A 13,492-nucleotide genomic window follows, 5' to 3' on the forward strand; every position below is an offset into this window, starting at 1 on the left:
AAGAATTAGGTCAGGCCATCAGGGGTTTATCCAGAAGCATTTTCAATGCTCCCAGATAACCTGGGGGAAGCAGTGCTAGCAGAAGGATTTTAAAGACCTGAGAAATACCTGGATCTGTCTCTTCATTACATGGGCTGGAGTTCCTGACACCAGCTGAGACACGGGAGATGATGAATTGTGTTATCTTTCAACAAATATTTACACTCACTTCAGAAAGGCAGCATCTGGAAGGATGCGCTGAAGGATACACAGGAGCTGGACTCTCTAGGTCCAACCCCCAGCTTTGCCACTAACGAGCATATAACTTCACATCAATTTCTCCATCTGAAAAATGAGTATGAAAATGGTTCCTCCCTCAAAGAGTTGCTGTGAGGATTCAACACATTTTAATGTATATAAAGTGCTGAGAACAGAGCCTTGCATACATTTTTATAGTTATTACTTAGCATTATCATTAAATCTCATGATTATTAAATCTCCGAGGTACTTGGTAACTCCAGCACCTCCTTTAAGTTACTGCCCCATGCCGCACTCTCTCCATCTGTGGATGGGCTGGTAACAGTTAGAGTCACAGCATTCTGAACTGGTAAGCCACGACTAGAGGAAAGCGTGTGAAGAGGTTTCAGGGACTGATGCCAAGGTGCCTCCTCAGAGCCACCACTTGCTCAAGTGACCAAAAGAGTAACCTCTGACTCCCTGCTCTGCTGCTCCCAAGTGCAGTTGACTGCTAAAGCATGGCTGCTCTGTACACACTTGTAGAGTCCTGGTGAGGGTGAAAGCATTCTTGGGCAGATGCCTGGCAGCAGGAAAGCAGGGCTCAGACACAAAATACCTCTTAGAAAATTGGCACTTGAGAAGGTTAAAACAAAGCTATAGTTGAAATCTGAGATGGAAAAATTAAATCTTTCCTTTTTCCTTCAGTGAGTCTATCAGATAGGAAGCCTGTACACTGAATGGGAAATAAAGAGGCCTTGCAGTGGGGATGCTCATGAGGCATTTCCTGACAACCATGGGCATAGAGCTCCTTCCAGCCAGGTGACCTCCGGCTTCAGAGGACTAGGAAGGAAGCAGGCAGCCACGTGGGGGGGCACACGTGGCACCATGGAGGCGTGGAGGTCCTCCCTTGAGAGACTCCAGAACACCAACTGTAGCCAGCATTGTTGAGCATCTCCCACGCCAGACCCTGTGCCAGGTACCTGATAAGACAGTTCCTCTATTTCCTGCAACCTCTCTGGAAGGGAGGTATCGTTCCTCACATTGGGAAGCTGAGGAAACTGAGGCATAGACAGCTTATGTCAGTTTCTTACAGCCTCATAGCTAAGTGGCAGAGTTAGATTCAAACCCAGGTCTAGCTAACTCCATCAGTTTATTAGCAGGAGTTTTGACCCTGCTATTATAGAAGCCTAAAAGAAAAAGAGTTGTTTCTCCACGTGCCTCCCTTCTCCAAGCAAGCAAGCAAGCAAGCAAACCCAGAGAGCTGGAAGCCATCATCTTCCTGCCCCAGGATAGAATAAAAAGGCCTTTGCTTTAAAAGCCAACCAAGGCTCCTTGAGGTAAATTGAGCTGGGCTGTCTGACTGATATCAGGTCACCTAGGTGAGGACAGGCTTGGAGCCAGACAATTTGATTTAGAAAAGTGATGCTGTTGTTCAGCTAAAAATGGTAGATTAAGCACCTGCTATTCTCTTTCTTTCCTCCTGAAATATGAAAATAACAGTAAAGTGTTCTTATTTTTAAAGAATAAACTCCTAAGGATAAAGAGAACAGGAAAGCAGTCAACCATAAAAGCAAAATTCAGGAAGCTGGAAAGCAGGTGAATGAGTAGCAATGCCCTGAGCAGACTCATGAAAGCTGAATCCTATACTAGAAGGCAGGTCAAAAGTCAACATGATTTACACCAAGGGAGCCCGCAACAGGTCAAGGACTGGTGCTGCCGGGTGCCTCCAGAGGAGGCATTGAAGATGAATAAAAAACAAAAGGATTGGCTGAAAGTCGACTTAAGAAGAAGCTAGACACCCAGATCTCCATACTGTGAAGTCAGGCAGCTGCCCCTCCTGCACCCAGCAAAAGACTGAAGGTTTGTTCTATGGAGAGAGAAAGCTAGGGAATCTGCATGCTGGGAGACACCTGGGACAGTTGAGGGCAGTGGGGACTATACTGAAAATAGGAGTTTTAAGAGAACATTTACATGCTGAACATTGAAATATTGCAAGGGCCCCCCAAGTATCCGACACAATGGCTAAAGAGTGAGACCTTAGTGGTATGGAATTCAGATATTTGCAATTGCCCCACACACTTGCATTTTGATGAGATCACCCCCTAGCAACAGTATGTCCTGTTTCCATGGTCATGGAGACAGTTTTTTGCTGCAGCCATTAAAAGCAAAAGCTTCCATAGCAATGGCTGCTTGGGGTCACCTATCCTGAGCTTCACCACTTGGCAGTGCTGTGCCTCTCACCTGCTCCCCTATGACTATCAGGTGTGTGATACTGAGGGGTACACAACCTGGAAGTACAGGGAAACTTATGTCGAGTGGAGCAAAGCTTTGATCATTGGGAGACTGAAGGCAGTGGGTAAATTCAAGTGGTCCTGAATTCAATTTATGCAGCTTCTTGGATAGATCCATAGGATCACACAATCAATTGCCTGTAGCAGCAGCCAGCTTGATAATACATCGCCATATCATCTCTCCTGTTTCCCTGCTTCTCTTTGGGTGTTTCCTGAGATTGTACTCCCAAATAACAGCACATAAGCCTCCAGTCTCGGGCTCTGTTATTAGAAAACCAGGTTAAGACAAACCAAGGCACATCATTGTAAAGCTTCAGAACACCGGGGAAAATATCCTCCAAGTTTCCAGAGAGAAAGGGAGAAAAAAATAAAACAAGTTTTATACCAAGTAATCAAGAATCAGAATGGCTGTGGACTTCTTTACTACAATACCCGAGGCTAGAGCACCATTGAGCAAAGCCTTCAAAATCTGACAGAAAATTATTTCTTATAATTCTATAGTCAAGCCAAACTATCAATCAAATATGAGGGTAGAATGAAGGCAATTTCAGGCATATAACATTTCAACATGGTTTACCCCTTCTGTAGTCACTTTTAACAAGCTATTGGATAAATTACTCTACTAAAACCAGGAGGTAAACCAAGAAAGAGGAGGACATGGGATGCAGGAAACAAAAATGCAACACAAGAGAGGCAAAGAGACTCGTGGGATGCTGGGAAAGGAGCATCCTAAGCCAATGGCTATGCAGTGACCAAGAAAGCAACCAGCTGAGAAGGGGCAGGTCAAAAGGCTCTGGGCAGGGGGTTTCCAAAGAAGGTGAAATGGATGTGTGCTTGAGTCTATTAAGAGGAAGTTGGCTTGTGATAAGTACATGAAAAAAACTAAGGAAACAAAAAAGACGATTACTAACTAGAGAGAAACAGAAAGGTGCCCAGGAAAGGAAAGGTGATCATAATATAATACAGCAGTCCCCACCCCTTATCCTTGGAAGATACGTTCCAAGCCCCCCAGCGGATGCCTGAAAGCTTGGACAGTACCAAATCCCATTGCCATAAATCGGAACACATTTCTAGAAGTTCATGTCTTCCACCCACAAATTGAATGCCTTGTCCATCTTAATGAAGCACTTATCACACACACTGTGGCTGTAACTTTTGCCACAGTTTGAGGTGCAGCAGCAAAACTAGCATGAATTTCTCTTTCTTTCTTCAGAAGACAATTTCACAGATAGCAGATTCATTCTTACTGCAGATCTTAGCAACCCCAGCCTACAATTTTTTTTTCTTAAGTCGAGAAACTTTCATCTTCTCACTTAAATGAAGCACTTTCAGCGTCTCTTTGTCACACTCCAATTGCAGGATCACTACTCTTGCACTTTAGGCCATGATGAAGTAAAATAAGGTTTACTTGAACATGGGCAATGCAGTACTCCAATAGTTATCTGATAACTGAGACAACTACTAAGTTACTAATGGGCAGAGAGCATCTGCAGTGTGAATATACTAGACAAAGGGATGACTCATGTCCCAGGTAGGACAGAGCGAGATGCCACAAGATTTCATCACACTACTCAGTACAACACACAAATGAAAACATAAATTGTGTATTTCTGGAATTTTCCATTTAAGATTTTCAGACTGCAGGTAACCTTGGGTAACTGAAACTGTGGAAAGTGAAACCAAGGGTACTACTGGATACCGCTCAGCCATTAAGATATCCATGTCCTAATCCCCAAACCTGCGAACAACCTTATGTGGTTAGAGGGATTTGGATGGTGTGATTAAATTAAGGGTCTTGAAATGGGGAGATTATCCTGGATCACCTGATGGGCCCAATGTAATCACAAGTATCCTTTTAAGAGGGAAGCAAGAAGGCGGCCATGTGATGACTGAAACAGAGGGAATCAGAGTCAGTGAGAGAGAAGATGCTGCACTGGTGGCTTTGAAGATGGAAGTGGAGACCACGAGCCAAGGAATGCAGGTGGCCTCTAAAGGATAGAGGTGGCAAGGAAACGGATTCTCCCCCAGAGCCTCCAGAAAGAACTGGCCCTGCCAACACCTTGATTTTAGCCAAATAAGACTCACTTTGGACTTCTAGTCTCCAGAACTGTAAGAAAATTAATTCGTGTCGTTTTAAACCAGCAAGTTCCTAGTAATTTGTTACAGCACCAATATGAAGCTAATACAGCTGTGAATAGGTTTTAAGCAGTCATAATGTAAACACTGATCTCACCAAAATTATCACCTAATTATATTGGGGGAATGGATGGATGAGAATAATGTGTCTGTACTGGAGGTGGGGAAACGTGGTGAAAGGCCCAAATCCTCATCTTCCATAGAGGAGAGTGAATAAATAATGGTCAAAACTGAGAACAGTTTGGGAAGCACTGTTCCAGTTTTCCACCCTCATTTTTGATAAATGATGAAAAGGAACTCCAGAGAAGCTGTGGTTGAGCTATCCAGTGAGTCATCTTCTCCAGAGAAGAGGGTGGGTGGGTATGGGCTCTTGTGTGACGATCACTCATAAGCTAGTTTATGTTTTGTGTCTTAAACAATAAAACAGCTGATCGGTTAACCTAGTCATCCCCCAGTTAACCTGGGGGAAGTATTGGCAAGATCTGACATCTGCAGTCTCAACTGCTAGGTGAGAAGTCATTCATTAGCCTTCACTCTGAGCAGCTAAACGTCTCCTTGGCCAATGAAATAGCTTTCACCTGAAGTCAACTGGTTTTATTTTCCATGGCCTGACCCAGACATCTCTCCCCATTGAAGACATGCTAAATACTAAAAACTCACCTTGGGAAGCCTAAGAAAAAAGGCCTTCCTCACTCATTCTGCCACTCCCAAACACCTGAAACCTGCCAAAGTTCTCCAACCATGAGGCAGGCAGGAAAATAACAGTCAGAATCCAGGCTGTCAGAGGGCAGGTAAATGTTACCAAAACAACGACAGCCTCATAGATCCTAAACGAATGAATGAATGAATGAATGAAGTGCATATATTCAAAAGAGTCACTGATACAGTAGTGGGTTTCAATTATCACTAGGGGGCAAAATCACCTTCTCTGGGTCAGTAGTCCCAAAACTTTTGTTCATATACCTTTACTGGTAAAAAATCTGAGCACATCCTTCCAATATTTACAAACCACTTTTTCCACTATTTACAAATTAGAAGTATGTAATACCACATAAATACGTTCATTATAAAACATGGACAAGAAATTTAAAATCATAAAAGAATTAGATAAAATAAACGTAAACAGCAGTTCTGATATTTTCTTGCTGCACCTGGTGGATTGTCTAGTGTACCCACGGAAGTGGCTGAGCCCCATTTTGAGACCTTTTATCTGGTAGCAGGCTGCCTTCACTCTGCTACCAGTGTGCTACCACTCTGCTGCCAGATGACTCTGGCAGGGAGTGACTTGAGTTTGATTCTGTCTATCATCTATTCTTTTTTTTTTGAGACAGAGTCTCACTCTGTCACCCAGGCTGGAGTGCAGTGGTGCGATCTTGGCTCATTGCAACGTCTGTCTCCCTGGTTCAAGCAATTCTCCAACTTCACCCTCCTGAGTAGCTGGGATTACAGGAGCCTGCCACCACGCCTGGCTAATTTTTGTATTTTTAGTAGAGACACAGTTTCACTATGTTGGCCAGTCTGGTCTTGAACTCCTGACCTCAGGTGATCTGCCTGCCTTGGCCTCCCAAAGTGCTGGGATTACAGGTGTGAGCCACTGCGTCCGGCCTCTAAGGTTTTACTTTTAACACATCTAGTCTCTTTTAAAAATGCATATTTATTCACAATGTACTAGACATAATCTGAAGGGATTATGGGACCAAGTAAAGTAGCTATTTTCCTGTGTAAGTCAGGAGGATCACCAAGATTGAGATCAATGCTCTAAAGATTCACTGCAGAAATAAATTAATCAAATGGAGTCCAGGCACATTTGAATAAGAAAATTAAGGCATAATGAACACCTGTCATCCTCAAACAGGTCAGAAATGAAAATCAGAGAAAAAGGTCTGGAAACAAGGAAGGTGGGAATTGTTGAGCTTCATTTTCAAGCATAAAAGAACTGAAGAATGAGGTGGCTGTAAACCAATGTTTTCCTCACTCAGAGCCAACCAATAGAAATACAATGTGAATCACATAGGAAATTTCAAAGTTTCTAGTGGCCACATTTTTAAAAAAAGAAAAAGAAACAATTGAAACTCATTTTAATAATATATTTTATTTAACGTGATATATAAAAAATATCAGTTCAACATGTTATCAATATAAAAACTATTAATGAGATATTTTAGTTTTTTTGTAACATCTTTGATATCCAATGTGTATTTCACACAAACAGCACATCTCAATTCAGACCAGCTACATTTCAGTATGTGGCTGGTGACTGCAATATTGAACAGCACAGCTCTAAACCAAAGCAGAGGTCCTTGGAGCCCCAGGAGCCCACAGAATGCTTGAGAAATGCTATACTAAAGGATAAACAGCAGCAGATCACTCGGACCAATAAAAACACAAAAGTAAGCATAAAAATTGTGGTACAGTAGAGTCCCAACTTACGAGAGATCAGATTCTGAATGCAGCAAATCAGGCAAAAATTAAGTCCAGATCAGAATCACCCTTGAAAATCCCTTAAGAAAGAAATTGTTATGCCATCAGTTTTTCCTCCAGCCTTAGGACACATGCTGAGTCTTTTGTCTCAACAAAATAAAACCGCAGAGTTGGAAAATTATGTCACGTACTCAGCCTCTGGGACTGTCGGTTTGTCTTGAGAAACAAATTAGACCATCTAACAAGGAGGATTCTGGGAAGAAGAATGTTTGAATGCGGACCTACCTGGCTCCACTCACATTTAAAAGGAGACCAGTGATGATTAACACCAGAATAGTAAGCTGATTTCCAATCAGCAAGCTTTCTATGCTGTGTAGCGTTTAGTAATAAAAAGCATCCCAAAGGGAAGGGAGGGCATACATGACAGTAGAAAGGGCAGGGCACCCAGGAAGCCTTGAGGAGCCACAACTGCGGGTGGGAAAGAGGGTGGCTGAAGAGAGACAGGCAATCAGTCAGACCTCTGGAGCCTGCAGGAGAAGGGGAAGGAGCGAGGCAAGGACCCACCTCACAGGAAGCCTCCCTACCCCTCAGAAATTCTTCCTCCAAAGCAAACTTGACTGCCTCCAGAGGCCGGCAATGCCAGTAGTCCAATTACACCCGCAGAGGCCCACCTGTCCCCACCTTCACCTTTACCTTCCTCACCTCCTCTCATGTCTCATTGAGGCTCCTGGAAAGACAAAGTGTCCCTGGAAGTAAGTAGCCATAGCCCCTCACCTTGGATTTCAGCTCTCCTCTTTTGAAAGGGATCAAATTAATCAGTATTTCCCCTCAGCTCCCTGTCTGCAGCTTCATGTTCACAAACAAATAGGCAAGCTCTGCATTCTTGTCCACATACTTGCTAGAGGCTGCATGAGCCTGCTGAGCACAGACCAATATTTCATAGTATCTGGCTCCTTTTCTTTGTTCTGGCCTCCTGCCCTGCTCTGGCCAGGCCAAGTCCATTGCAGGCTAGATGCGGCCACGTGCTGTTTGGATTTAGCTGTATCCAGAGTTAGAAGGAATGATCGCTTTCCCGGACTGCAAATCATCAAGTTCCACCAAGAAAAGCTGCAGCTGGAAGGGTTTCACTCCTTCCCTTGTGTCATGACGTGGAACTTCTTACAGCACATGACCCAGGGTCAGCTTTCTGGACTAGGCCCACAATGTCTGCGCCCTGCTCAGGGTTCTGCCAAGGTGAAGATCTGGCACTGGGTGTTCCCAACACTGAGGCATCTGGAATGATGTATCTGGTGGACAGGGAGGGGCAGGGTGGAGGAGGGGAAGAGGAGCCAAGGAGAGAGCTCTCCTCCTAGGCAGGAAAATGTGGACTCAACCCCCTCTTCCTTTCTGTGACAGGCACCCAGGCATCTCCACCAGTTCATGATGGTGCCATAGGGTCTCAAAAGAACAAAATTTGTCTTGTCTTCATGAAAACGTAAAATTTAGTTGAGGAAATGAGTCCAGGGCCAGATTTTCAAAGACAAAACTAGCAAGCAAGAGAAATTAGTCTTCACTGTCCTCCATGCCCCACCTTGCCCCAAAATACAACTAAATGAAATGGTCCGTCACCTCATCCATGTGTTGAATGACTGTACAGTTAATTTCTTGGGAGCAGCACTCTACAACAACTAAAGTGAGAAGGATATTCTTTACAAAGTATTAATGTGATTTTCCTGTTTGCTTTTCTGAGAACCTGAGCTTGACCTTATTCACCTACTGGGAAATGTGACAGAGGAATGTTACAAAGATAATATGCAATGTGGGCCAAGGGAATGTTCGCCTTCTGATGTGTGAAATAGAATTATATGGAAATGCATGGTCTTGTAGGCATGGCTGCTGTCTTGAGAGAAGATTTCCTAGATTCCTTCATCTCCCTCTTTAGCATCAAGGGCGAAGCCTGGAGAATCTTGCTGATTTGGCCCAGGGGCCTCCAGTTTGAGTCCCATGTTTATGCGATCTCCTGCTTTTGAGACTCTGTGGCTGTCTGTCCACAAACTCAAAGAGGAATCTGACTGAAGAGCAAAACCCTACCTCTGGAAGTGGTAGAACACAGCAGTTGCTTGTTAAATATCTAGTAACTACTGATTTTTCTTGGTTTGGTAGATGGGAGTCAGAAAGCATTGGAAAGGCCACATTGGTCTCACTCAGCCCCAGGAGCACACAGCTCCAGCCTGACCGCTCTCACAGGACTGGGCCAACTGATGATGGGTAAGAACACGTGGTCCTCAAGGCAGAGCCTGGACAACCCCTGTAGTAAACTGAATACTGACTCCAAAGATGTCCAGGCCCTAATCTCTGGGATCTGGAACCTTTGCATATGTGATAAAGTTAAGGTTCTTGAGAGGAAGAGACTGTCTTAGATTAGCTGGGTGGGTACTAAATGTGGTCAAAGTGTCCGTATTAGAGGCAGGTGGAGGAATAAATGAATACAGAAGAGGGGACAGCAAAGTGATGATGAAAGCAGAGACCAGAATGATGGTCTCTGAAAATAAAGGAATTCCTGGCAGAAGCTAGTAACACAGGCAGCTGCTAGAAGCCAGAAAAGGCAAGAAAAAGGATTCTCCCCTAGAACCTCCAAAGAAAACCAGCCCTTCTGACAACTTGAGTTTAGTCCAGTGAAACTTGTTTTGGACTTCTGACCAGAGTCACAGAGAACAAATTTGTGTTGTTTTGAGCCACTCAATGTGCGTTAATTTGTTACAGCAACAATGGGAAATGAACACAACCCCTGCACTGGCTGCTGCAGAGATTGGCGGCATGGCCTCTTTAAGATGCCTTTCTACTGTAGGAGTCCCTGGGTAACAAGGGGGGCCAAGAGGGCCAGGCCCATCATGCCCACCTTAGGAATCTGAGTACACCAGGTTGGGCTGCGAGAGAGCCAGCCACTGAAGCCCCAGTAGACAAGCTCCTCTCCTCCCCACAGCCCTGTCCTGGGAGGAACAGCAGGGAGACAGGCTTGGGGCTGACAGCTAGACCCAGGACAGAGGTTGCTGAGCACCTGGACCCTGGGGTTTGCTGCATGTGGAAGGTGCCTGCCTGTGGAGGAGAAGCACCAGTGTGCACCAGCTCCGTCCAGAATGTGGAGAATATATTGGCAGGGAGGAGTGGTGATTTGGAAATGCAACAATGCACGCACTGCCTTCCAAATTGGCTTCATTCCCACCAACCTCAACCAAGTTCAAGAAGGGGGACAGCTCCATTAAAACGAGAGAGTAGTTCAATCAGATTGTCACACTGTGATTAGAACCCATTAGTACAAGAGAAAGAAAAGGAAGCAAAAAGAAAAAGAAGAGAAGAAAAAAATAAGTCATAAGGGTATATTATTTCATGAGACTTTAATTTCAGCTATACACACTGATATGTACACGTGCACACACACACACACACACACACACACACACACACATATTAGGTTAAAAAAAAAAAGTCCAAAAGCCAATAGATAAAATGACGTAGTTATGGCAGTAAGCAACAAAGAGGCTTTTCTCACCCTGTGAATCCTAGGGAAGCTGACACTGATTAGAGGGTCCCTTCAACCAAATCTAGGCATCACTAGTAGCCACGGAGGAACAAGTCAGCACCAGTTATAACCAGAGAAGTGATATCAGGTGAACTGGCACCAGAAAACCCCAGGTTAGCACCTAAGGTCACAGGGAGTGGGAGTGAGCAGGTGGGAGGACAGGGCCACCCACACAGGGCTGTCTGTCATAGCAGGAGGCAGAGACAGAGACCCCCTCCCCTGCCCGCTGCACACTCCTGCTGAGACACCTGTCCTGGGTGTCCTAGCTCTTCACTCATTTCTAAAATGGTGGAAGGTTTAGCACCCGCCTCCTAGGGTTGATATGAGTGTTTAATGAGTTAATGTGTATACAATTCTATAAAAGTCGCAGGGACATAATAACTGTTCAAAAGGTGGTCGCTCCCATTATTAACATTACCCTGCTAAGAACAAGCTACAGCAAAGGGCAAACTGGGCTAAGGAGCTGAGCTCCAGGTCCGCCCTAGACTCACCCACCAGCCATGAACTCTGCCAGGTGGTCCAGTCCCGAGTGCGTCTCCATTGCTTGCCCTGCCCCCACCACCTCTTCTCCTTCAGCCTCTCCTGGTTCTCGGATATGAGGCCCCCAGAATATTCCACAAAAGCTGACCCTTCATCCAACCAGCTCTTGGGTGGAGAACCCTTCCATTAGGAGTTCTCCCGGCTGCGTCTTCTGCAGTGTTGGAGCTCATCACAACCAGTGTCCTCCATACAGTGGACAGCGAGGTGATGTCCCAGACCACTTAAAGGACTTCAGAAGTGGTCAGCAGCAGTGTGCCTGCTGGGACGCTAATACCCCCAGGAGCAGCCTTCAACCTATGGCAGACAGGAATTGGCAAATAAAGACTCCATCCTCTTTACCTGTGGAGGAGGACAACTCCTAGGAGTGACACGTTCCTCATGGTCTCTCAGAAGTTCCCAGCAGGACCAAGCCCCAGAAGTCCCCAGCAGGAACCTGCCCTCTCATGCACCCTGCACTGGCTGCCTTCCCTGTCTCACTTCCTCCCTCCCTACTGCTGTCTTCTGGTGACGTCTTCCAGATAAACTGTTTGCACTGGAATCCTGGTCTCAAGGTCTCCTTCTGGAGGAAGCCAACCTAAGACACAACCTTATAGGGCCATCATGCTAATTAAATGAGATAACTGTCAAATGCTTACAATTATTCTAGACCCACAATAGATGCTCAATAAACATAAGCTATGAGGGGGAAGAAGAGGAGGAGAACTCCTCCATCGTGCAGCTGTTATTCCAGGTACAGCTGAGGAGGGAAGAATCTGCACCCAGTGAGGGCCAGAACAGCCCATGGAGGAGAGGCCCCTGGGAGATACACCTTTGAAAAAGAATGTACATGTGTTGTTCTCCAATCTGAATATGATTATCCCCATCTCTAAGGATCCCAGATCTCTCTCTCTCTCTCTCTCTCTCTCTGTCTCTCTCTCATGCGTGTGAAAGTGGTAGCTTGAACATGTAATACCTCACACTTGAAACATGGAAAGTCAGGCCAAAAGCGAGCTCTGAAGAGCAGGGAGCAGAAGCCAGAGGTGAGATCAGCAAGACTTATTGAGGGCCTTCTCTCCCTCAGACCCAGCAACTCAACCCCAGACACTTCACACACTAAACTATGTTATCTGACTCTCTGAAAGGGAGTTGCAGATGTCACCCAAGGTGCAGGTAGCAGAGGGTAGAGGGTGGGCAGGAAGAAAAAATTATTCATCTCCTGTCACAAATGAGGAGCACTGGCTGGTGGGGTTGCTCATCACAGGGCCCCTTGGCCTGGACATGATTCCAGCCCAGGTTCCAGTCTCAGCTCTGAAACTGCTCAGCCTATGAAGGGAGTGTGGGATGTGCAGTTCTGCACAGGGCCCTTAGCACACGCAGCTGCCAGCTCTCTGCTCCAGGGACAGAGTGACCTACTTGTCATCAGAAAGACAAATGGCCTCTCAGAGTTTGTGCACTTTCTCCAAGGAGACCACAAGTCCTGAGGCTCAGTGTAGATGACCCACAGCCCACGGGGCACAGGCTGAGCCAGGAACTGAGTATCCTATACCCAAATGGTCACAGGAAGCACCCCTCAGTCCCTGACCACAGTCCCGTGACCTTTCTCCAGTTGCCAAACTATTTGACAAGTTTCATCTCTGGGCCTAGAGGTGAGATGGCCAGGTCCCCATGGCCTCCTGCCATCACCAGCCTAGCATAGCTGCAAATAACACATGGGCTATTGATCCCAACTCCACTGTGGGCATTGATCTCAACTCCACTGTGTTCTTGCTGTGTGACCTTGGGCCTTGATTTCCTCATCTGTACAATGGGGGTCATAATAGTACCTAGTACCTCCTTCATAGGGTGGTCCATTCATTCGTTCATTAAGTAGGTATTTCCTGAGCCAAGCACTGCTCCAGGCAGAAGAGAAACATCATGAACAAAAGAGACAAAAGCCCTCTTATGGTGGTGACATTCTGATGGGAAAAGAATGTGACTTGTCAATCATAAAAATAAAATCACTCTACTAAACACTATGAGAGTTACATGAAGTGTTGTAGATAAAGCATTCAAAACAGAGCCTGACACACAGTTAAGTTCAGTCAGTGTTAGCTGTCATTAAGATTGTTGCTATTACCATGATGGTAATTTCCTAGCAATGCCCATGGGATCAACTCCATGGCAGGGATCCTGGCACTGTGCTGAGAGCAAGAGCCCCATAGGCAGGAATGTCAACGGAGTGTCTCTTATGTCCCCCCGTTTGCTGGTTGCCCTGGTCCAGTCTCCACGTTGATTATACGTTGGGGCTTTGCAGCCCTGCTGGCCCCAGGAGCCCTCTCCACATCCACAGCTGAATTAGCATTTTGTTCCA

The 13,492-nt window shown here is 45.6% G+C and overlaps 1 protein-coding gene across 2 annotated transcripts in view; it reads right to left on the reverse strand.

The window, feature by feature from the left end:
• The window catches only part of GASK1A (golgi associated kinase 1A), a 76,186-nt gene that overhangs the window by 45,849 nt on the left and 16,845 nt on the right, over positions 1-13,492 (reverse strand). The window contains exon 1 of one of the 2 annotated variants that reach the window (XM_054552200.2): positions 11,503-12,591. The exons of the other annotated variant lie outside the window; for it this stretch is intronic. The gene's annotated coding sequence lies outside the window, so the exon portion shown is untranslated. Of the gene's footprint in view, positions 1-11,502; positions 12,592-13,492 lie in introns of those variants that run through there. 2 annotated transcript variants of the gene reach the window in all.

The sequence above is a fragment of the Pongo abelii genome, chromosome 2, assembly GCF_028885655.2.
Source record: "Pongo abelii isolate AG06213 chromosome 2, NHGRI_mPonAbe1-v2.0_pri, whole genome shotgun sequence".
NCBI classification, from domain to species: domain Eukaryota; kingdom Metazoa; phylum Chordata; class Mammalia; order Primates; family Hominidae; genus Pongo; species Pongo abelii.